Raw genomic sequence first — 24,600 nt, forward strand, 5'->3', positions numbered from 1 at the left:
ATACCGCTAGGGTCTCTCCCAAGATCTTTAGGTTGTTACCTTCAGCCATTCTACTCAGGAGAAATAATTAACATGGGCTCTGCACAGTTAGGGCCTGATTGAGATACCTAATTTCCACAGGAGCAGAATAATGCTAAAATCCCAATGCCGCTCGTAGACCTCTCCCAATCTCTAAAATAACATCAAGAGATTATGCTCTAAGGGGGAAGGGGATGGCGAGAGAGAAGTCTTCCTCTGCAGGGCTCTTCTTGCACCTCACCTATTCTACTTTTCACTCCTCAGAATTTTGAGGTGGATAGGGGCTGTTGATGAGCTGTAAAAGGTGAACACACTTATTAACGTTTATTTCTATGATTATTTGCAAGTTAACATTAACATGCATGTGTTCAATATTCATTAATGTCTTTTCCATTAATCTAACATACCCCTTAAGACAATTATATAATTATGTACAATATAATAAGTCTGAAGAGTTATTGCTTTGTTTCTGTTTTGAAGTCTTCTTTTACATTCATCTACACTGCTTTATAGACTTTTTGAACATTTGTATGTAACCTCTTAGAAGATCTTAGTATATTACTTTATATAAACGTTCATTCTTAATTCATCTTTTCTTCTTCCTTTTCATGGTACTTGTGTGGTGATTAGCAACTTTTAGGAGGAAGCCAAGGAAGCCTGCATTGCTCAACTGAACAGTCTCTTTTGTAGGAGAGTAGTGTCCAACCCTCTGCTGAACATGTTCTTTTGAAGGTGAGTTGTGTTCAATGCTCTGCTGAACGTGTTCTCTTGAAGGTGAGTAGTGTTCAACTGTCTTCTGTGGAAAATGACAACACACTTGACTCGCTTCTAAGATGCTACCAAGGAATAGCCCCAAAATACTTTACACTATGACTGTGATGCCTAAAACTCTTCGCCTGAAAGGATAACATACATAGGTAGTAGAGATGCTATCCGTCGAGATACTCTAGTGAAGAGCTGCGCTTGAGGGTTTGCACGCGTCTTTTGGGTCTTCTCCTGCTTCTATTCATCATGAAAATTTGTTAGGGAACCAACTAGTACGGATTATTAAAACTCGGCGGACATATTGAGGTTTCCTTTGTGAAACTGTGCAGTCCAGCTGAGTAAGTCAACATTTATGCCTAATGCTTACACTTTATTGAGCAGATAACTTTGGATTTTTTTACTTTTTCTTTCTGTGCACCATGACAGCAGCATGCAAACAGTAATAAAGTGAAGACACAACACACACAAAAAAGACTCGGTAGAGCCAGAATTATGTATTTGTTAAGTTTAAGGTATAAATTAGCCCCTAAAAGATCAAAGAAGCAACCACAGACATCTAGTCATGTAAGACCGAGAGACGGTCGAAAAATACTGCTGACCGCAATGGAGCTTGGGTCAGATACAGAAGGTGGATTGGGCTCAGTCGGTGCATACCTTCTGACTTTGAAGAAATGTCACAGAAAATGTTCTGAAAAGGAAAAGTTCAGCGGGCAAGGCTGCAGGCAGTGTCAAAAGAGGGAGCGTAATCGTCGGGGAGCTGCTGGATAAAGTCGGGTGATGAATTTTATGTTCGGACCTAGTCTCTTTTTTGGAAGTAAAAAATCTCCAGTAGGCCAAAGCTGGAGATTATGCCAGCAAGAGTTAGGGTAGGCCGAATACCCCTTTGCAGAAGGACCCCTAAACAGGATTTGCTGCCACGAAGTGAGGCCGACTGACAATGCACCTTGGGCAAAAAGCCAAGCAGGTTGGTTCTGGTCTTCTATTGGCTTTCAGAGCAGTTTTTTGTCTAACATTTTATAAATCTCAAGTTTTGGCTATCTGGGCACCTTTAGCACCACCACCATTGGTCCAGGACTGGAGCTGCAGGACCTGGGAGGTTAAGACTCACTCAGGCTGGGTCCAGGTGTGGATTCAAGATGGTTGGAGCCTTTTCCGTCTCTGAGGCTCTGACTAGGAGGCAAGCAAATTAGCCCTTGGAGTCAATCTGCTACTCATGGGTTCAACAGCAGAAACACGGCTCAAACAGCAGGGCAGGCCTTTAATGATTCAAGGCAGGCTACAGGCAGCAAAGCAGTCCTTTCAGGTGCAGCAAAGTAGTCATGTGGAGTACACAGCAGCAGGCAATTTTCTGAAAGTCCTTCCACAGGTTCAGAAAGTGAACTTAAGAGTGGCTCTGAGTTTCTGGTACCTTCTTTAAAGTAGGAGAATTTTCGAGAGAATTCCCTTTGAAATGCTTGAAGTTTTCTGCTCTGTCCGCCCTGGCTTCTGGTTGTCTGCATGAACAATGCAGGGGTGAGAAGTCCTTTATGTGAAGGCAAAGTTCTACCTCTTCAGTTGCAAGTGGGACTGTGTCCAGCTCCGCCACCTCATCCTGCCAGTTCAGTTAGTGGTCCATCCAAACACACTTAGTCTCACTATTGTGTGGTTGTCTGGGAGTAATAAACAAAAGTCCAACTGCCAAGTCAAACCAGTCATGTGACCCACTAACAGGCTGTAGGTACCAAAAAGTTAGGGCAAGTAAATATCAACTTTTCAAAAGTGGTATTTTCAAAATTGTATCTTAAAATCAAACTTTATCATTAAAAAGGGTTTTCAATTTCAATTTCTCAGACAACCAAACATTAAATGTTTACCTGTTTCCAATCAATGTTACCATCTATTAAATGCAATTAGCCAATCCAATGTTATCTTACAGGAGAAGTAGGCTTCACAGTAGTGAAAAATGAATGTAGGTGTTTTTACCAGCAGGACTTTGTGAAACTTAAACGTATGTGTCCAATCTTTTCATTACAATGCACCCTGCCCTATGGGCTAACTAGGGCCTACGTTAGAGTGACTTATTTGCAATTAAAGTGATGTGTAATGCTTGGCAAGGGGGGTTATATTGCCAAATGTAATTGGTAGATAAAAACTGCATTCAGGCTGCAATGGCAGACCTGGAACATGTTTTAATAGGCTAAATATGTAGGTGGCACAATAAGTGCTGCAGGTGGCTGGTAGCTTTTAATTTACAGTCCCTGTGTAAATAGTATACCACTCTACAAGGGACTTTGTAAGTAAATTAAATATGTCAATTAGGTGTAAAACAATTTTACCATGTTTAGGGTAGTGAGCAGACACACTCTAGTATTGGATAGCAAAGCATTGAATCATAGAAATGAATTTAAGGAAAAGGTGGAGGGTGAAATCAAAATGCTTGAGGGGAAGACCAAGGGAAGGACTGCACAGAGCCTGTTTTGGGGTAGCTCACTAAATTCTTCCTCACAAAGGCTGGCAGCAGGTATAAAAGTTGGACCTTCAGAACCTCACATTAGAATACTCCTGGACCTGTGGAAGATTCAGAAGAAGGGCTACCCTCCACCCTTGAGAAGTGGGACTGCCCAGCAGTAACTGGACCTGCTTGGACTTGCCTGGGCTCTGCCATTGACCTTTACTGGAGTGAGTACTCATCGCCAACACATGATCTTCAGCTCATGGACCCTTGGCTGACATCAATGAAAACTCCTTTTGAAGTAAAGGTGAACTTACAGAAATGTTGGGCTTCTCATAAAGTGACCTTTTAGGAAACTGGGTTTCTGTTGCAGTAACCTTACACTTTTTGCCTGGCTTTGGTTGCAACTTTGACTGAGGTGTACTGGGTCCCAGCTGACCAAGTTTACAGTACAAGTGTTCTTTCCCTAAAACTATACCACAATTGGCACATCTTCAGTACCCCTTGTAAGTCTCAAGTAAATGGTATTCCTGATATCTAAGTCATTGGCACTGAAGAGGAACCTCAAGGGTAACAGCACAAATTGTGCCATCCTCGGGTCCCCTCACCAAGACCATGCTTGCTGCCAGTGCAGACTGTGTGCCTTAGTGCAGAGAAAACTGAAGAGTCAACGTGCCACACCAACCTGTGTGCCATGCCAATAGACACTGCATGAGATATATAGGTAAGACAGCCCTAAGGCAGGGTACACTATATCTCCTGTGAGGACATATCTGCATGAGCAGATATGGCCCTGCAATATCCATGTTGATTCTTGTATATTGTAAGTGAACAGAGAAGCCATAGAGAGTACATGGGCTAGAAACTCGTCATTACTAGTTTACCAGCTCCAGGATGGCTTCGCTGTATTATGGGATGTTTCGTAACAAACATCTTGTATTAATAAACCTACACTGATTCCAGTGTCAGATTTATAAAATGTTGCCACACAGAGGACTCCTTAGAGGGGTCTTCTGAAACATATTGACTTCTAGTGTGTTCCTGACTGGTCTCACCAGCCTGCCACAACCAGACATGTTTCCGGACCATTGGGGTGAGAGCCTTCTCTCTCTGGGGCAAGAAACAATGCCTGCCCTGGGCAGAGGTGCTTTCCCCCTCCTCCAAGCAGGAACAGCTTGCCACAGTGTGATGCTCCAAAGGTGGTGCCATGTTTGAACTCCGACCCACGCATTTCCCCAGTCCACTTGCACCACCCCTAATGCGGGGCAGGAGACTTGGTTCCCCAGCTCGCTTTCCACCATTTTGAAGATGGGGAAAATAGCCTATCAGGGACAGGGTTATTCCTATTTTCCACATGGAGTGAGCATTTAGAGGGTGTAGTTATCCTAAATATAGGTAGCCCACTGTCCACTATCTGGCAATCCATTTCACACCACTACATTTAGTATTTAGGTAGCACCCCTGTGCCTTGAGATTCGACAGACACAAGAAGACCAAGGACAAAGAAGAGCAGTTGACCTCTAGAACGGAGAGCCTAGACTGGATTCTAGCATGAAACCATGTCTGCAGCCCAGACTCGACAGTCACAGAACCCTTTCTCGTCCTACTGCTGAGAGACCTCTACAAACCCCAGGGACACTCCAGCCCTTCATCAAGTTGCCTAGAGCTCCTTTGGAGTAGACCACTTACTCCCCTGCATCACAGGTACCAAAACCGCAGAGTCAGAACTCTTGACTTGCAGCTCCCTGGCTCTGTCAATTCCACAACTGCCCAGGACAAGGTACTGCATCTCTGAAGGATCAACTCTGCCTCCTCGCCAAGTTGGAAGGCACCAGGATCTTCTGGAGCCAAGCAGCACCAACCTCGGGGTACCGGAGCCCTGCAACCCAAGACCAACTACAACAGTCCAAGTTGGAGTCCAACTGCCTGAGGACCAAGCACTCATTGAGGGACATCAGCAGCCCCGAGACCCACTAGCTGAGTGGCTCAGCCGACCTGCACTAGCCCCTCTGAGGTGTTTGCAACTGACCACGAGGTGCACTTTTCACACCAGAGTTTGGATCACCTGTTTGCTCTGCACCCAGCTCCACCAGCCGGGAATGTCTGAAACCTATGTGCTCCCATGATCCCTTGCGACCCCTGAACTCTCTTGAGTGTGCCTCGGAGTTGCCTACAAGTCCCCCTCTGTGCAGCCTGTTTTTAGGTGGCCCCCCTTCTTCGTAGCGTGCCAGCTACTTACTCTCCCAGCACCTTGCTCGCGGCCAAATCCGAGATGCACCCGAGAAACTGCTTGAAGAACTTTGGACCCTGGCTTCCTAACATTCAAATTCTAGAAGGTGAACCCATCTGTCCTACTGCACTGTGATTTATTGAATTCTATGTTTATAGGATAACATTGTACGTTATTGCACACAACTGTATATTATCTGTACTTACCTTGCTTATTGCTAAAACGTATTACATGTTTAGGAGTAACTGAAGATGTTGGTTCAAAATATATATTAAATGATTTGCAATTGTTTATAAAAGGGTCTCAACTTCATCCTTGAGTGTGTGTTCCATTTATTGCCTCTGAGTATAACCAATGCTTAGCACTACCTTCTGATAAGCCTAACTGCTTGCCCACACTACCGCAAAAGAGAGTGTTAGTATTATCTCCTTTTGCCTGTGTAAAACCCTAAGTGTCTGTCTGGCCTCTCTGTACAGTGTATACCATTGTGCTAACTATATAGAGAGGTGGGTTTCCTATAGACCTCTTCATACCGAGAGTTGAACGCTCACAACAACCCCCAACACAAAGCTCCAGTGGGACCTGTTCTTGGCACCGACAGCGACCATCCGCAGCGACCAGCAACATCCACCATCCATGATAATTAACCAGTGCGAATCTCCAGCAACAACTAGCTCTTAGCGCTATATGCGTGACCGCCTGGACACTCGACCTGCTCCTCATGCTGACAGCCTCCTCCTTGCGGTAACCCGAATATTAACAACATCCTTCGCACCAGACTTAAGAAGGTAATTCTTCAGTAGAACTAACCTGGTCTCAGTCTCAGATCCATGCCATATCACAGTCAGCCTGAACTTGTGACTTTCTCCAGGTATATCGTGACCAGATAACTGCAAGTGACGTTTTGTGCTTTTTGGCACTGCTTTCATCTCAAAACTTTAAAAACTCATATATCCAGCTCTACTGATTTTTAAAAAAAATTATTTTGTTATTTTTTATTACATTGTACTCTATTTTTCTAAATACGTTTGGCATTTTTCTTGTGCTGTGTTTTAACTTTATTGCTGTTTGTGTGCTGCACAAATACTTTACATGTTGCCTCTTAGTTAAGCCTGACTGCTTTATGCCAAACTGCCGAAGAGATCAGCACAGGTAATTTTGTGACTTTTGTGGTAAACCCTGACAAGGATTGTGTTTATTATTTAAGTGGGGCTTCCACCCCTCTCAACTAATAACCCAATTTTGTACATAGAGAACTACATGTTTCACATGTAAAACTGAAAGAAACCTCCAGTTACATATTTTGAATTTTGTAAGGGTTCACACTTTCATTTGTGAAGTGAAACATTTTATACTATCCTTCATAACACAACACAGGTAAATGGGCAACAGCAGTGCAACCTTCCCTAACACAAAAAATAGGCAAAGGATAGATTTTAATAGTAGGAGGAACATCATGCGCTTCTCATACAAAAAAGGTGCAGCACAGGTAACTAACATACCAAATGGAGGTGAAAGGAGTTAAATGGCTGTGGTTCGCTCTCTGTAAAGAGACATAAACAAATGAGAAGTACAGAGCTCTTGAAAGAAACTTCTCATGCGTTTACCATACATCATGTAGTTAGTTTGGATGATGAACCCTCGCCTACCTACTGTACATGCTTTATCACTGGGTTCCACATCTTGCACTGAAAATCACTACTGAACACTGGTTGTACAGTCGCTTAGTTAATGGTTCCCTATTTTAGGTGAGGTTATGTCCTTTATAGTGACATGTTTATTATATTCTCCCTTTGTTAAACTGTGAGACCAATAATACAGTTGTGTGTAGGTGAGCTAAAATGGTTTTTAATGGTGTCTCCCTACCACAGGATTAAAACAAGCATTTGCAATGCAATAGGTCTCACATTTGCAAGAGTTTGAGCTATTGGCATTGTAAATTATAATGCCTTTTATTTATCTGTTTTAAAGCCAACACATAAATAAAAGGCATTGGCATGTACTATGCCAATAGCTCAATGTATGTGTTGGTGTTGAAAACAGATAAATAAAAGGCATTGTAATTTACAATGCTAATAGCTTAATCTCTCGCAAATGTGAGACCTATATATTGGGAAATCTTGTATAGGCAAGTAGCATACGAGGTGAAATCGGCTCTTGGCCCAGGAGACTTGTGCTTCTATGACAGATGGAGGTAAAAGGAAGCAGAAGGTTTTACAAAAAATGGGAGTTTGACGAATGAAGGTGACAAACCAGACACAATTCTTAAGCAAAGACCGAAGGCTATAAAATCAAGGCCCGCAAGAGACAACAGTATACGGGTGAAACAAAGAGAAAAAACAGCCAAAAGATGAGCGGTGGGATGGGCTAAAGCGGCGACAGTGCTTCAGAGAGATGAATGGTTGCTCAGTGATCTGGGAGGCACATCAGAGATCTGAGCAATTGCTCTTGAAATGTGGCCATCCTTGAGCAAGGACAGTCCTCAACAAGCAAAGGGTCGACAAAGGCTTCTGGAAATCACCATAAAGTCGCAGTCCGCCCGTTTTTCTTCATCTTCATTATTTGGACTGCAGAACATTCCTCCACAGGTCCCAATTCTCTTTACCATTTCCTCTCTCTCTCTCTTTTATAATGTTTATTTCAACTCCCATAATGCACCAGGTTCTCAAATGATACCACAGGGCTGAAAATTGTATAAACCCGCGCATACCGGATCCGTGCTCGAGTATTGAATGTGGTCCAAGGACGGTTGTTATAGGCATTCTGGTATTCGTAGTCCTGTTAAAAAAAGCAGGTGCACATCAGAATTCGAACTAATAAATAAAAAGGTATTGATGGAGGGGTGTAAACATGGACTTGGAAAACTTGAGAGTCGTTTCTGGTCCGGCAGAAATGACAACGTAGTGTCTAAATGCACTGATGCAAAGGCGAACAGAGGCCTGACAAGTTGCTGTTACACTTTGCTAAGAGCTCCCAGGTACTGGTGGATGAACATTGGGCAGTCTTATAAAGGCAGTGAAAGTACCTGTACCGAATACTTCAGTCGTCCTGGAGACGACTCGTAGCCAACACCTGGTCATTCAGCTAACAACAAGAAGCATGTTGGGAGTTGTATGCTCATACCGGTCATGGAAAAAGTGAAACTACAAATTCACTTATAGTTACTGGTGATGGCTGTAAAGACAGGGCATGATAAACGTCACGCTCACGACAGCTAAGAGAAACAGAATACCTAACATAAAACAATGAACAGCATTACTGGAATGCATGTGCCCAGCAAACTGGCCATGGGGTAAGAAGAGAACACGAGAATAAACACAAGGGAACCAGCTGAAATAAAAGCACGACAGGGAAGCTCAAACAAAACAACCAAAGCCTCCATTTGCTGTGAAGGAGCCGGGTTCAGATGCCAGCAGCTCCGTCTGAGAACCACAGCTCAATGCCCTCCGGCCTCTAACTGCTACAACAAGGGAACTTTCAGTCAATGGATTTAAACGAGCCGATTCCGTAAGTATATTTCCCACTGTGTAAATACACACGAAGCAGCCAGCACTGGCTTTTCCACCTTCGCTGCCCCGCATGTAGCCCTGACTGCCTCTGTGCACCGAGTGAACCCCACCGACACTGACAGTGGTTTCTCCTCCCATCCAAGGCTACGCTCGCACGGACGGGTGCAGCGGCCCTCACTGCAGGTAATCTACATGAACATCTGCAGGCTGCGAAGACTGCCAAAATCCCATGAACTGCGATTCTAAGCCGGCCTTTTTACAAAATGAATACTGTAAACAAACAAATATAGTAAACACTTTTCTGAACTCGAGGATCAAGCAAAGGGAACTGAATCGGTCGTGAGCAGCAGGCGAAACGCGCTTTGAGGAATACATCCTGTTTTGGTGAAAAACTGCGCTGTCACGGGGTTAGCATAATTTAACTCGGCTACTTAATGCGTGTCATAGGGATCTGTGCATTAATTGGTTATTGCACAATAACCACAAAGTGTGGCATCTACTGCACCTGAAAAGTACGCACAACCCCGCCCCTCTGACAGCAATAACCAAAACACCCAGGTGCAGCGTCGTGCGAGTGGTGTGTGCGGCGGTGGCCGACGCCATTATGCACACTTAAAAATGAAACTGAAAGTGCGTACGGCGCTGAAAAAAGTCCCTAAACGTGACATACCAACAGCTGCAGCGCAAGGAAACTGTAGTTGGTCGGTGCAGCTTCCGATAAAAACGGAAGTGATGCATCGGACCAGCAACTAACAGGGAGGCCGGAAATCACAGTAAGCCAATTGCAAGCAGCAGGCAAGCATCAGGCGGGATTTCCTTCGCTATACGAATTACTAGATGTCTCGGAGAGACAGCGCATGCGCGCTGCCTACGCGTGACCTAAACAGGTGGTTTTTGCAAAGGACCCTGCTTCTGCTTTCCGTTGATATGTTACAGCATTTGAATATTGCAATACAGGGTCAGGCACCTTCTTTAGGACTATGGACCTTGGTATTTCACAAAATCATAACATTTATTTTAAAATTAATCAAATGAATGGGATATAAAGCAATCCTTGCCCTGGGCCTTTAGTCATGTGGTTAATAACTTTTGTACTATAGGACAGCCCTGGATAAAATCATGATAAAACACAGTTGTATAGTACAAAAGTTATTAACTATGTGAATAAAGGCCCAAGGCAAAGATTGCTTTCTAACCCCTTCATAAAGGCTCAGAGTAATAGATTTCACATGTCCCGTTATGAATTCTGACCTCCTTATATTTCATCTCATCAATAAAAATGTCAATATACTTGATTAAAATTCCAGTCCCCTGCCAATTAGAACCCGCTGCAGAAAACTAAACTGCTACTAAACTACATCATTAGTAGTGATTTCTGCTTCGCAAAAAGCCAGTGCTAGCAATCTAAAAATGGAGAGTGGGCCTGCACACCTAATGTATGCTAATTTATTCAGAATGTAAGGATCATTCATCCAATTTTAAGACTCTTTATGGCGTGCCTTCACGTTAAGGGATGTAGCCCAACGTCCCTGACAGATATGATAGTGTGGAAAACCATAACCTGCGTGAAGCACAGCTGAAGACAAAAATGTCTCTACAAGTATAAACACACTAAAGTGGTATGAATCAATAAATTGTTTATATGTTAATGATCTCAATAAAATCAAATTAACTATGCAACTTCACTTGAAATAAATATTGCTCTCCTGAGTTCAAATAGTATTAATGTTGATCAAAAACATTGTATATTGATATAATGTAAGCCAACAGAAATCAGATCATTAACATATAAACAATTTATTGATTCATACCACTTAAGTGTGTTTATACTTGTAGAGAATTTTTTTTCTTCAGCTGTGCTTCACGCAGGTTATGGTTTTACACAGCCTTGTTTTTTCACACTAGTGTTAGCAATCTGACATATTCTGCCTAAGTACTGGGCAAATACAGATCAAATGTAGGGTTGACTTTTTTCCTTTAAGCCATACCGGCATGGTGTGTGGATAACATAGGTAACAGTGAAAACCTGCACCGCATAAACTTCTACCGCATAACCATCAGAGCTGCATCTGTCAAAGATGCGGAGAGAGTTTCATACGACTCCAGTATGTTGTGGGCCCTCTTAAATGTGGTCAATTTATCCACATCTCTCCAAAATGAGAAATCTTATTTTTTACTTTAGGACCTACTTAAAACCTTTGAGGTTACAGTGGTTTCACTAGATGCTGTTGGTAATCCCTCCGCTTCCATGGCTGCTCTGAGCGAGCTGATTACTCAATCCATCCCCCTCGGTTACTGCCTCATATGAAACCGCTGGTCTTAGCTTTACTTTATTCACTGCTACGTGAGACAGTGGCCTCCGGCTACGCAAGGTAATGTAGACTATTAGAGTGTGTGTTGCAAAAATTCCGCCTGCAGCTTTGCCACATTTTATAAAAAAAAGTAATAGCCTTACTTTCTTGTGCTGCCATGCATCCGGATACCTTCATGTTTCTGTGGTGTCCTGAGTACTCCTGTGCCTTACATTCTACATGTTCTGGAATGTGGGGTGCGTTGGTCCTTTGACTGGATGGGGTCTCTGCAACGTCGTGTCCTAATAAATCTACCTGCAACTCAACCTATGTGTCTCCTGCTGTTCTTACTGAGGGGACTCTCTTCTGCAGTATCCTACTGATCGATTGACACTCTTCCCCCTACCCATACACAATATTTTTTGTTTTGGTCACATTGGCCCTTATTAGCCCCGTTAAAAGTATTGCTGTACCCTAGTGCCCAGTTTAATCCAATTAAGGTGGCATCCAACATATGTGTATTCTGTGTCCATTGCATGAGAGATACATGCTGCTCCCCCACTTTCGGAGTAAAGTGTTTCATTCAATTCAGGCACTCAGCCGTATCAGTCGTGTATAAATGAATTAATAAAGGGGCCAGCGCGCAGCCCTGCTTCACCCCTTTCTTGATTATCCATTTAGTAGCTCTGGAACCATCTCCTAATTTTTGACGCAAGCACAGGTCGTACATAGTAGGAGATGTATTGCTCCACATAAAGTAATGGAAATACTCGAATTCAGTAGTTTTTTTCATACAAATTTTCAATTGACGCTATTAAAATTAGATGAATAAATCAGAAAACAATCATGGAGCCTAACTCCCTCTTGCGTCACAGCTCCATGGGCCATGATGCTCAAGACTAGATCTTTGCAACAGTTTCATCTCTCCTAAATGGGGTTTGGTGAAACGATGGACGTTGTCCTTGTTCTACTCCTGCCTCTATCTCCTCTAGCAATCTTTTTGATTAGATTTTTATTTCACTGTTGAGTGCATTTGTCTGACGGCTTTCAGGATTATTCGAGTCTCCTTGTTTTAAAATATAACCTGCAGTATCGATCCTTGTCGTGCGTATGAGATGACTTGTACTTTTAAAGTTGCTCTAAAGAGTGCTGTTAGTGCAGGAACCGAATAGATGCAGTGCACTTTAATCACATTACTCAGCAAGATGCCTTGAGCAGGTGCTCCTGATAATCTAGAGGATTACATTTTAGAGCTGATTTGTTCCTTCGATGAAGCTAGAGTTAAAGGGTGAGCAGTGATTGGTTCCTAAGCTGCTACATTCCCGGTGAAATAAAAGTCTGTAACATGTTTTAACTAATTATATGCATACATGTTACTACTTGCGCTATTCATCTTTCCGCCCTCCAACCAGGTCACTGAATCCCAGCATTTCTTTGCATCCAGAGTATGTGCCAGTGCCTGAGTGTCTGCCCATCTCTTGGTAGAGACATCTTCCTTAGCTTCCCACAGGTGTTTTTTGTAACTCTTCCTCAGTGCCTTGATGTTTAGATCTGTTGGGGTTTCTGGCATTTTTCTGGTCCTTTAGTGAATTTTCTAAGATGTGCATTACATTTCTTTCAATTTACATGTGTCCCATCCATTATAAAGTCCAAAGTCACTGCATTTGCTAAAATATATTTTCCTTTAATTTAAGTTATCGTCACTACCATTGCTGTACCAGAGGACGAAGGATAGTTGTTGTAGTAACTTTATTTCGGTCAACAGACCATAAAAAGTACAGAAGCATAAAAAGAAACAACAAAAAACATTTAGAATAATTAGGTTAAAAAGTTCTGCCTAATACGCCACATATACAACAAATAGCGAGAAACAGCAAACACAATGGGAGGATGGGTATCATAAGTCAATATCCTGCAAGCCTGTGTGTAGTGCAAAAATCCCAGATTCCTACAAATAGGAATCAACCAGCGTTTTCTGGATACAGAATAGGCAGGACAAAAAAACAAAACATGAGAAATATTCTCAGTATGATAGGTGCATGCAGGACAGACTAGAGTGTTTGATTTAGTCCACTTAGAGGTAAAAGATCTTATGGGAAGAGTGCCATAGCGCAGCTGAATATACAGCTTACGGGCAGCTGGGGGTTCAATTAAGTCCATGAAATCCTCGGCCCTAGGCTCTGTTTTTATTTGTGGGAACTCAGATGTTAACCTACCCAAGGAAGATGAACTAATTAACGTCTGAAGATTTAACGTGTGGATGAGAGAAAGGAGTGTCTTCCTAGATATCCCAGCACAATTGGTCTCCGGCGTGTCCCATAATCCAGGGAAACCAAACCGAGTACAAACTGCACTAATATGCCTAAACCAAGGGATTACTTTGGATCTAAGGAAAGGCCAAATCTCAAGGGATTCAGCTCTATAGTCAGCCAGTTCAGGAACAGACCACAGCCTCTTCCAGTACATAACTGGTCTAGCGCCTATTATCTCCTCTATTGGGGTTAACCCAAGATCGAATCTGAGAGGGATCAATGGTGTACTAGGCGGTAGACCAATTAAGTTTCTGGCAAAAGACTGCTCCACCCTTTTAAGATCAAGGGTCTGGGTCTGCATATGCCCCCAAAGTTCAGCCCCATAGATTGCTGACATTCTCGCTTGGCGACTGTATATTGTAAGTGCAGGGGAAACCGGCCTAAATGTAGATTCCATAAGAACTTTAGTTAGTCCCCCTGCTAGCTGAGTGAGCCTAAGCGATGATCTAGCAATATGTTTATGCCAATCAAATTTCTCTGTGAGGGTAACACCCAAATATATGAACGTTTTGACCCTTTCCAAGGGGCTACCAAAAAGCACAGGATTAGGGCGAGTACGTTTTGGGGGGTTGAAAATCATGAACTTTGTTTTTCCTATATTGATTTCCAACCCCCGGAGATGGCAAAACTCTACAAAACCATCAAGGGTTTTTTGAATGCCCGATGATGTTCTAGACAACAAGAGTGTGTCGTCCGCGAACATCAGAGCGGGCACTCTACCTGTGGCCAATCTAGGGGCATCAATATTGGGTACACAATTCAAATATTCAATAAGGCCGTTAATATAAAGGCTAAAGACGCACCCTTGGCGAACTCCTTTCGAAACTGGAAATCGGTCTGTGAGTTCTCCGTTCCTTCCAGACCTAACCTGTGCAAAATTGTTTAGGTGTAATCTTGAGAGAATGGCTAACAAATAGGGCGGGAGACACATCTCCGCAAGGAATTTCCAGAGTTTCTCACGTGGGACCAGGTCAAAAGCCGCCCGCAGGTCCACAAATACAAGGTAGAGGCTGCCACCCTCCACCTTAGCTGTTTTCCAATACAGTACTTCAGATGATTGTTTTACTATTTCATCTCATGTTCCCTCAGTAGATTCGATGATTTTAATGTAGTCACCTCCCTTTGAAAGATTCCATTCTGCCATTTTCACGTGGTTTTTTAGTGTACATTTCAATTTCCTCTGAGTGGGTTTTGCCAGCAAGGAGCCAAAGTTTTAATGGCTGCAGTTAGTTTGACTGATGTGTTCAAAATGATAAATTAAAATTATAAAGCATTTCAAGCTACATAATACGAAAGGAAATGAGCAGATCAACACTGTGAACAGTTCTTTGGTTCATAGGTCATGTTATACAAGTGTATTCAATATATCATTTATGTTTTTCAATTCAATTCAATTCAATTTGCTTTATTCGATAATTACTATCATAAAAGCTTTCATACAATACGGTCAATATTATATAAGTCAAATTTTTGTAATAGTTAAAAAAGATAAAATATTTAAGAGTACATGGTATAACAACAATAAAAGGAAATAGCAATTCATTAAAATTCCCTTTAAAAACAAATTATTAGAATCAACAAGGGGTCTCAAAATCACAGTTCATTCCTTTAGACCTTTTACACTAAAAAGTGGGTTCAAAATTTAATCGACAGCAGCATTGGCTAATTTTGTGGCTTTAGAAATGGCTTTCGTGCGAATGATCCAAGCCCGACCCAAAAATTTGGCAACTCCGCACACAATTACTGGTCTAGACGCATCTGATCTCAAGATGCGTAGTGCAACTAGATGGTTCCTTGTTCCTATCTGAACACAAATAGGTTTAAGCCATTTATTCCTGGCCTGCTGATAAGCCAGGCATGCAAATAGGCAATGAGCTATTGTTTCATGGGGAGCTTCGCAACACGGGCAACTAGGAGAGAGATTTTTAGCTAGATCCCTCTGAGCAACTGAAACATTAAGATACAATGACCCAAACCGGAAAAGAATATACAGCTTTCTATCCATAGGGACTCGAATGAAGTCAAGATAGGGTTCCAGATGGCCAACATGTTTAAACAGTAATAAGTCTTGTGAGAGTTTCCCATGCCTCGGATAGGATAGATGATGCTGGAGTATCCAGTTCCAGTAGATCTTTTTTAACTCAGCCTTGGAGGGCTGGGCTTGGTTCCTCCATGCGTCAGCTAAACCCAAAGAGACTAGGAGTCCCTTCAGTTCGGTGAGCCATTTTACCCTTTTGCCCATATCCAGAGAAATCAGTTCACTGAGACCTGCCGCATAATGTGATAGTTCCGGGGTGGATTTTAATCTTGCCCAGTATAAGAGGGGGCGTAGTCTAATTGTGTCGGTCACCCTGCGCCTCCCTGTATCGAGGAATAAGGGGGTTAATGGAGTGCATTGGGGGACAGAGAGGATATCTCTTAAAAACTTATTCTCTGACTTTTGAATTTCAGCTATTTTTTCAAACCCCCATAGTTCTGCTCCATAGGTTGCCGCGCTAACTGCCTTACCCTCATAAACAGCCAGGGCAGGGGAGACTAGTCTAGAAATAGACAGGCGCTGTTCTCTTACAATTGCCCCTGCTACCCTTTTATGATTTAGTAGCATTTTATTCAAGTGTGGTCTCCATGACAATTGGTCCGATAGCCTCATCCCCAAACAATCAAGGTAGTGAACTTGCTCAAGATGAGAGCCATTAAGGATGAGTTTCAGTCTAAACTGTTTTCCAGGGTTAAAAGCTAGGAATTTTGTTTCAGAAATATTAATAATAAGGCCCCTTTGAGTACAGAACTCCTGGAAACGGGTGATTAGTAATTGAAGACCCATGGGGGATTTGGAGATCAAGAGAGTATCGTCAGCAAAGAGGAGTGTAGCTATTTTTTCCCCCGCCAGGGCTGGTGCATCAGCTGGAATGTGGCTCAAAAAATCCACCACACCATTCACATAAAGCGAGAAGAGTGTGGGAGCCAAAACGCAGCCCTGGCGGACCCCTCTCTTTACTGGGATACTCTCAGTAGTCTGCCCTTGATCTCCCTATCTAATTCTTGCGGAGGTACCGTCATGGAGGCGAACTAAAAGGGATAAGATATAGGGGGGTATGCCCATTTCCTGCAAGATGGCCCACAGCTTAGCGCGTGGAACTAGATCAAATGCCGTCTTGAGATCGATGAAAGCAAGATATAAGCTCCCCTTTGCAATAACAACCACTTTACAGTATAATAATAATAGACGGAAGACTTGGTCTATGGTACCAGTAGCTTTCCTAAAACCCGCTTGACATTTAGATAAGATTCCCCCTTCCTCCATCCAAAGGTGAATTCTATTAAGGAGAGTACGTCCTACCACTTTTTGCATACAATCTACAAGGCTAATAGGCCTGTAGTTGGCAGGGGCTTGGCAGTCACCTTTCTTAAAAATAGGAATAACTTCGGCTTGTTTCCAGGATGGGGGGACTTCACCACCTTCTAACAAGCTATTGATCAGGTGTTGGCTATATTTAGCCCAACCGCCTGGTTCCAAACGGAACAAATCACCTGGGATGCCATCAGGTCCTGCGGCTTCAGCTGGAACAATGCTATTAATAGCACTTAAAACCTCCTCTCAACTAAAAGGAATTATATGATCCGGATTGAGTAAATATTGATTAACCCTACTAGACACTCGTTCGCCCTCTACGTCAACGGCATATAAGTTTGCAAAGTGGTCCCACCAATTCTGGCTGTCTATATGGTTTGGGATTGGGACAGTGCCTGCCCTACTTTTAATTCTAATTAGTGACCAGAAGGAGGCCGAATTTCTCTTAGAAGCCGCTATTTTCAGCTCATCCCAGTGGTCATCTTCCCAAGCATGCTTAGCTAATGTCAAGGATGAGTTATAATCTTTCCTTGCTAATTTGACCCTGATATTATTTTTCTCCTTGACCGCAGCTATTAGTGCTTTTCTTTTCTCTTTGCAGAGATCTGTGAACCAAGGGTTAAGGGTGTTTTTTCCAGATCTCCTTTTTCCTAAGCTAGTACTACCAAGAAATTGTTCCGCAACCAAGGAAATAGTTTCCTGGTTAATTATAGGGATCTTGCCTCTCGTCTGGATCGAGGCCATGGCTTCCTCAAGATCTCTAGTTTTTTCGGTCAATATTAAAGATATAGAGGAGATCTTCTTTTTGTCTGCTAGTACTCTAGGCCACCTTAACTGCCTGCCACAATTGGAAGGTACTACCTCTTTGGAAAGAAGGGGGTCAGCATCACATACAGATGCTATTGTCAGCGAAGCAGCCCAACGGTTCTGCAAGGTTAGGGATAAAGGATTGTGATCGCTGTCTACTGTAAAACTAACCTCCATATCGACTAGACTTTCCCAGAGACATAGATCCAGCAGAATATAATCAATACAGGAAGGACATGTCAGCTTGTTAAAAGTATTCGCCCCCTTAAGGTCTGACAAGGTTCTTCCGTTTACGGCTCTTAAGCCGTATTCCAGTGTAAGGGCGTTAACCTGCATGACAATCTCAGTCCATTTTTTTATTGGGGCCAAGGAAAGAGGAGGCACTCCCCATCTAATGTCTTCTCCATCTAAGTTCAGGGGGTCCTCGGTACCCAAGGGCTCGAATGTACAATTGAAGTCCCCGGCTATGATAGTTTTTGAGGAGGGAGGGCAGTGTGCTAAGAGGAGTTCTAATTCACTCAAGATGGTCGAAGACCTGCCACTCACTGTTCCCCTGATGTAGACATTAAAGAGGTTAAGTGATTCACCTTTTTTGGGGGCCTTGATAGATAGCCACAAGATGTCATGATTATTACTTTCTTTAGAAGTAATAGACCATCCCAGATCGAGGTTAATCCATATTAGGAGTCCACCTGAGGGTCTACCCTTGCCACTAGAGATTGCAGGGATAACATAGGTGGCAAACCCTGAGATCGAGAGCGCTTCCATGCTCCATGTCTCCTGAAAAACACAGACGTCATGCGTGCTCACAAACTCAACCCAAGACGGTATATTCATATTTTTCTTAAGGCCTGCTATATTCCAGGACAGTATTTTTAATTCATTCGTCGCGGATAAGCTAGCAGGATTGAGTGGAATGGGTGGTTGGGCATGTAATGTCTGGGAAGATGGGAATTTAGAATTAAGTAAGGAGAAGGAGTCCTGGACAGTAGAACTTGAACCAATTGTGTTCTCATCTAAATCGGGCATAGGGAGTCAATCATTTTTATCAAGGGAGGATAAGAGTGGGACTCCTCTTTTAGGTATAGTATTAGGAGAAGTCACTATCCATCGCCTGAACTGAATTCTAGAATGGTCTGGGGAAGAGGTTCTATATTCCAGTGCAACCAGATTCTCAACAAATAGGGCATCCACCAAGGTTAGCTCAATCGTATCAAAGTTAGAATCTGGGATAGAACATCTCTTAGCCTTCACAATGTCCTCCCTAATAATTGAACGACACCCTTGTACATGGCGGATCCAATGGATTGATTTATTAATTAATGAGTCGCTAGACTCATAAGGGCCTAGGGAGGATATATTTGGAACATTAGTCATGAAAATAATGTTAGGCGATCTCTGGCCCGGGGCCATTAGGTCTCGGTCCACAGGGGGTCTAGGCGTCTCAATTAGCCCTAAATGCGATGTTCTAGGCATAGGGCCCTGTTGGTGACCTCCTCTCCAGCTGAGGATGGTAATACGATCTTTACGAATGGTCTTGGGAGCTACCCCGTCCCCCCTAGGGAACTTTATGTTTTTCAAAATAAGAGGAAACAACAGTGAAAACACCTACCTTCTTCGGGTCAGTAACCCCTACCCACTCAAAATTCACCATTGCAATGGGATGGAACTTTGTCGTATTGTCAAGATTGACCATCTGGTTCACCTCATCAATGAGAATTTTTCTGGGGAAAGCAGCTTAGCCATGACCATAGCTGTGCTGGCACTTGTGTCCCTAAGGGCCTTGACTTCAGTGCTGTTGCTGTTAGTTCTTTGCCTTTATTTCTCCATACTTGGAGGCCAGGCAGACAGGAAAGGTGACCTCTATATACCCCTCAGAATCCCCAGGGACTCCCATCCCTACACTAGCAATGCCGTTGGGTTACCCACCAATCGAAGGGGGCGGGGGAGCTTCTTGTTGCACACAGAGTCTCCTATTTTGTGCCCTGGCTGATGACATTCAGAACACACACCAGCCTTCAAGGCATCAAACGTCTTTCACTGTTTCTCCCTTTCCTTGGATTGGAATAGTTCATGGGTCTTCTCTTCCTTGGGCCATTTGGGGCCCTATGAGAACTCCTTTTTATCTTTGTTGCCCACATCTTTCCACTGACACCCTTGTAGGATCACTGCAGGGGACTTCTTCGGTGCCCTAGTGCATAATCACTCACTTGCCATCTTACCCAGCTCTCTGGGGGTAGATAATTTAGAGACAACTAGATGCTGTTGTAACTTGTCTTCAGGACAACTGGTTAGTGTGTGCTCTTTAACCACCAAATTATGAAGACTTTCTTAAGTGACCACTTTTGTGCCCTTTATCTAGCCATCCAGTACCTTTGCTGAAGCATCCACAAGCTCCACCCGTGTCTCACTTGCCCCCTTGTGTGTGCTTTTAAACTTTAGTTTGTACTCCTCTGGGGTGAGACCAAACAACTCCATAAGTGCTGCCTTCTTGTGTGGTCATGAGTCTGTCACCTCATCCTGTAGTGTAAGAAGCCTATCTCTCCACACCACTGATACTAACTCCCACACCACGGACCCCCAGGAAGGCAGAAGGCTGTCTCCAGTACAGCAACTGTGTGCAACCATAAACAGTTACTGGAAAACTTTAGTAATAAAGTGGAAACTTTCTAGAGTTTCCAGTTGTAAAATAGTTACATTAAATGGGATTTTAACTAATAAGTCAGGTTTAACGCAACAGTTCATTTGATCTCTTGATTTGATAGCATATTAAGCAGTCCCATTTAGAAGTTAGCACTGCTGCGCTGACAGTGTATAACGCCATACTCACAAATAGAGCTACTAGTCTTGTTACAGTAAAAACAACAACTCTGGGTTTTTAATGTCAGGCCATATAAAGCTAACAAAACACATATCCTTTGTTTTATTATAATGCACCCTTTCTTTAGGGCTCAGTGGGCTATTAAAAAGGAAGGTTTAAGCCTTACTATTGGCTAAAACGGCAAAGTAAAGTTAGCAGTTTAGAAATCACTCTGGCAGCCTGCAATGGAGGGCTGGAATTCATGTTTTGCTTTGTCACACTCATGGTGGCAAAACAAGTGCTGCAGTCCACGAAGGACTCAACTTACTGGCCCTAAGTACCCCTGGTATCATATACTAGAGACTTATTAGTAAGTAAACTTTTGCCAATTCTGGGCAAACCAATCATATATAGATACCTTTGAAAGACTCAATGAACTTTTAGGGCCTCATGTAGGTAGCCCAATACCGGTCGGTAACGGCCGATTTTCGGTAATTATACCGTTACCGACCGGTATTTAGGCTTTTGCAATGTAGGGGGCACATTACAGGATTCGGTAATTTACCGAATCGGTAAAATTACCGAATCGGTAATTTTACCGATTCGGTAAATACCGAATCCTGTAATGATATGTAGGGGGAGTGTGTGGGTGTCGTGTGGAGTCGGTATTTACCACCAACTAATAGTTGGTGGTAAATGAAGAATGGCTCTGTAAATGCATTTTCAAGCGCTTAGAAGTGTGCAATGTGGCAGACATACATGCCCTTAGGGCATGTATGTGTGCCACATGTGCACACATGCAGGAATCAGGGGTGCAACAGGGTGTCAATGTGACACCCTGCCACCCTTGATTGTGCTCCCCCCATTACCGAATCGGTATTTACCGATTCGGTAATGAGGCATACCTTCCCATTGATTCAATCAATGGGAAGGTATGCCTCATTACCGAATCGGTAAATACCGATTCGGTAATTACCGAATTTCTACGAATCAGTAATTTTTACCGAATGAATACCTACATAGCATTTACCACTTCATAAATACCGAATCGGTATGATTCGGTATTTATGAAGTGGTAAATGCCAGGCCACCTACATAAGGCCCTTAGAGTTTAAAATGCAGCAGCATCAGTCCACATGTTTGGGGGTTTTCAAATTAAAGAGTCGTTTCTTGCACAATTACTTTCGAGTAGCGCGGCATCACTACAAGGCTATATCCATATATGGATTCCAACATCTGTCACATCCTAGGTCACATCCTACGTGCCGTGTTCAAGGACAATATGGTATGTGTAGACATATATAGACATAATAGGATATAAATATAATCACAATATATTGCAGTGACACAGTGATTTGAATTGTAGTTTGAGTTAGAAGGGAGGTCGAAAAGATAAAGAAAATAAGATAATGTGAACTGAAATAGTTGAAATAATAGTTGAAAAAGAAGTTAAATAAATATAACAAGGTATGACAATTGATTCATTGCTGCATATTTCAGCATCTTATAATAAATAATAGGTGCCCTATGTATAGTACATATTTTCGCCAATGACTGAACATACCATGAAAACCCCAGTATTTCATATCTTTCATTTGTAGTGTAATCTTCAAAATACCCTGCCAGCCTAAGCTCCCACTACCCCCGTGGTAAGCCTTGTGTGAATCCCAGTACAGTAACACATCCCTCCTTGGCTCCACGTCTCAGACGGATTGGGTGATAGTATCTCACACATTGCGCCATTAGCTATCAGGATCGCTGTTGCCGAGTGGGGTGGGTTGTTCAAGCAGTCACTGCATTTTGGTTTCAAAAAGGCATGTAACTAGGTCCAATATCCTGTCAAATATGGGAAGCAGGTCATGCATTTTGCATATGCGTCTCTTGAATGAAGCTAACCTAAGTAATTTGTTCATCTGTTAGTGGTCAAAGTGAAGGATTTGATAATGTTGTTGCATTGTTTTAGAATTTCGTGGCAACATTTTGTTTACAGAGACCATTTGTTAGATTATGGCACTGGTTCCAAAGCTCATTTGGAACTACTACAGGAAGGTTGTTTTGTTCTCTAATAGGAGAGATTATGAACCTGCCAGGCACATTCCAGGGCAGGGTGCAGCCTTTGTGAGGATATCTATGGTATTTCTCCACTTGCTTGGAGGAGGAAGAAGAATAGACATTACTTATGCATGTTGAATTCTGGTGCGGCGCAATGTATTGAGCACATGAGTCATATTTGGTTTGCCTTCGTGCTCTGTGTCTGACATCATCAACCCATGCCCTTATTTATATACCCCGCATTACGTCATCACAGATGTAGCACATTACAATCATAATGTTCCTCACTGGAGCGGTGTACTGTTTCCAGTCCATCGACTCCTGCAGCACACCTCACCTGCCTCACACCAGGAATCATTTCAGATGGGATGATGGGGCTGGGTTGCCTCTCAGGTGATACCTGGAACGTTCACCCCGGTGGCACGGGATTAGCACCTGTCAGTCCCCTTCGCCTCGATCTCCAGGTGTATTGGGGAGAGCTTCTGGTAATTCCGGAGTGCTCTCGTTGAGTGGGAAACCCCTTGGAGTGCTGGTGGTGCTTTAAACTCGAGGATCAGGAGAGGAGTAGTCGCTACCATCATTGGCACCGTCTTCCAGAGAGTCTGGTGCAACTTTCAAGTCAAGGACTTTTTTTTAAAAACAAAACGTTCTGAGTAACTTCCTCCTCACCTTCACGTGCTGTGATCATGGTTCCGTTCCGTCCTGTCCATGGGCTGCACTCAAATGGGAGACTAAACTTGCTTCACGGGTGGTGATCTTTCAGATATACTAAGTCTCCTGGACAAATGGAAGATGTCTTAGCCTTTTGCCTCTCACTGGATTGGCTATTCATGATGGTCCTTTTCCTTAGAACCAGGGCATCATCAATAGGCATTGGGGCCCAGGTGGGATGGTGTGGAAGGGTGTCTTGCACAATCCGCCCATAATAGTCTGGGGCCCTCTCTGTCCTGATATGGAGTGTCATCCGGTATTCTCTCAAGAAACTGTAGATGGCTCTTTCCACATACGAGTCAGCTGCGTGAGCAATTCTGATCACCTTGTTTAGTGTCCTCATAAACCGTTCGACTTCTCCGTTAGCTTGGGGCCACTTGGTGTTATCTTGCAATGACGGCGTGCCCAAGGAGTGGGAGTAGTCAGCAAACTCCTGCCCATGAAAAGGTGGACTGTTGATAGTATTGACCACTTTATAAATCCATGAGTCGCAATAACCTTTTTTATCTTGTTGATGACCTCTGCGGCGGTCTGGCAACCGATGATTTCTACTTCAGTATATTTCGAGTAGTCATGGGTGATGACAAGCTTATATATCCCGTTCGGGAGGTGTCCGAAAGCAATGATTACAATATCCCAGGGATGTTTAGGGCTGTATATGCTGATTATAGGGGTTGGTCGTTCAGGGTTTCCAGACACTTGGCACCATTGAATTGAGCGGACTACTTGCTCTACTATATTGTCCAGTCTAGGAAACCACACCTTTGCTCTAAATCGGCTCTTGGTCTTGACAATACCTTGGTGCCCCCGATGGGCCATCTGTACTGCTTGGGACGAGAGACTTGAAGAGACAACTAGGCTGGGGCCCCTCAAGAGACAACCACTGGTTGGTGGATAGTTCTTGCTGCACATGTATCAGTGACTCCAGAATTACCTCAGCATGAGGTGTCCGCCGTGTCAGGCTCGCCATGATTGTGCACCAGATGTTGGCTCTAATGGCGGATATCACGAGCTGTAAGCATTGTCCTTCTTTGTGGCAGTAACCAGCGATTCTAATTCCATCAGGAGGGGGCATGATCACTCCGTCACGGGCCTCAAGTACTCTTCTGTATCTTCAGATTCTGCCCTCTCTTCAGCCATGGCATTCCACGGATGTTGTGATAGGTAGTCTTCTGGTTTGGAGAACCAAGGACGGTACTACACCTAGTAGTCATACTCTTGCAGCTGAAGGATCAACTTTTCAATCCTTGGGGGATGTTTTGACGCTGATCCGTGGAAGAGTGGTATGAGTAGCTTATGATCCGTGGAGATAGAAAATGGGT

General features: G+C 43.3%; 1 protein-coding gene across 2 annotated transcripts in view; it reads right to left on the reverse strand.

Moving 5' to 3' along the window:
- AK5 (adenylate kinase 5) overlaps nucleotides 1-24,600 on the reverse strand; it is a 2,642,541-nt gene that overhangs the window by 1,440,760 nt on the left and 1,177,181 nt on the right. The window lies entirely within an intron of this gene.

The sequence above is a fragment of the Triturus cristatus genome, chromosome 4_2 (genome assembly GCF_964204655.1).
Source record: "Triturus cristatus chromosome 4_2, aTriCri1.1, whole genome shotgun sequence".
NCBI classification, from domain to species: Eukaryota; Metazoa; Chordata; class Amphibia; order Caudata; family Salamandridae; genus Triturus; species Triturus cristatus.